This window comes from Octodon degus, unplaced genomic scaffold (assembly GCF_000260255.1).
Source record: "Octodon degus isolate 3935 unplaced genomic scaffold, OctDeg1.0 scaffold00098, whole genome shotgun sequence".
Lineage (NCBI taxonomy): Eukaryota > Metazoa > Chordata > Mammalia > Rodentia > Octodontidae > Octodon > Octodon degus.
In genome coordinates this window covers 9,168,736-9,170,638 of record NW_004524674.1, presented here as the reverse complement: position 1 = coordinate 9,170,638, position 1,903 = coordinate 9,168,736, and positions in this window count along the sequence as shown.

Here is a 1,903-nt window from a genome sequence, read left to right as displayed (position 1 = left end):
TTTTTTTTTTTTTTTTTGCGGAATGGGGGATTAGAACTCAGGCCCTTGCGCTTGTCAGGGAAGCACTTATTCCATTGAGCCATCTCCCCAGCCCTACCATATTATTTTTTAAATAAAGCATACAGGTCAAATACTTGTGGTCCTACTGTGGTAGTGAAGGCGGAAGGAAGGAGGAGGGTGCGTGTGTGTGTGTGTGTGTGTGTGTGTACCCTTGCATGTCTCTGCACAGGAATCTACTATCCTGAATAAGAGTCTGTCATATCTCAGGGAGAAAAGCAGAAGGCTGTGTGGCTTGGACAAGAACCTCACCTCATCCCCTCGCTGAGTCCTCCCAGCATCCTTTTCTTTCTCTACTCCTCCTCTCCTTCTCCACAGTAAAGGCAGATCCTTCATCAGAGCATTTCAGCCATAGAAGTTAAAGAGATTTGAACTTTATAAAACTGAAAGAATGAACTCATCTCCATCCATCCAAAGAAGAGGAAGTGGAGTGGCCCTTGTATAAAATTTAATCAGGCCCTTCTAAGCAATGACGTCAAAGCTGTGACAGGTGACGTACGTTCTCAAGAAGTCCACCGCTGCTGGCAGCCCAGAGCAGGCCCACATCCTCAGCGTACAGTTGACAATTGATTGGTGGAAGCTGCTTGCAGAGGGTGACCTTTGAGAACAAGAAGGATATGAGGATCTAGTGGTGACGCTAGAAGCTGGGAATTAATTTCTATCATGGACCTCTGGAAAGTCACATTTGATGTGCAGTTTTATAATAAGCTTCTGTTGCATTCTTTATGGCTGTGTTAAAGATTACCCACACACAGAGGTTTTAAAGAACCACCACTTGATTACCCTCTGGATTCTGTGATCAGGAATTTAGGTGGAACTTGGAGGAAACAGTTATCTTTGCTCCACGCTATCTAGGACCAGCAGGGGAGCCAGAAGGCTGGAGGGGAGTCTAAAACTGGGGACTGGAATCATGTGAGGCTCTTTATTCTTCACATAGAGAGGATTCAAAGACTGGGACCATGAATTAGTTTTACCTACTGCTATATACCAAATTACCACAAACGTAATAGCTAAGAGTAACATGCCGGTATGACCTTGCAGTTTCTGTGGGTCAGGAATCTGCTCATAAGTTCCAATCAGGAGCTAGAGTTTTGCTGAATACTTGGCTCATGAAGGCTCTGCACCTACACTCACTTGTATGGGTGTTTTTTTTTTTTTTTTTTTGTGGAACCAGGGATTGAACTCAGACCCTTGTGCTTGCCAGGCAAGCGCTTATTCTACTGAGCCATCTCCCCGGCCCCACTTGTATGGTTGTTGATGGGGTCCAGTTCCTGTTGGGTTATTGGACTAAGGTTAAGTTCCCTGGTTGCCTGTTGGTCAGAGGCTTTCCTCAGACCCCTGCATGTGGGACTCCCATACATGTCAACTTGCTATATTCAAGGGCAAGGCAGAGAGTCCACATATAGACAGGCATTATCATCACATGCAATATCTTCACAGAAGTACATCCTGCCATCTTCACAGTATTCCCCTACTGAGAAACAAGTTGAGTCTCACTCTTGCTCAGGAGGTGGACACTGTGGGAGGGTGTGAACCTGAGGGGCCACCTTAGCATTTGTTTGCTCTGACCACCTGTCAGAGGGATTACATAAGTCTGTCAGTGCAGTTTGCCTTTCTTAGAACACAGTTGCCTCAAGAAAGTCAGGCTTCCTACGGGATGGCCCAGGATTCCACGCACAAACTTTCTGGTGTGTACAGTGAAAGCCAGAGTGGCTTTCATGCCTCAGTCCAGGATCCTGTTGCATACCACATCCACAGAGGTCTGCTGGTGGAAACAGTCTCGAGCCCACCCAAATGTGTTGGGAGAAGAGTTAGATTCCACCTCATGAGAAGACAGCCCAGGCCC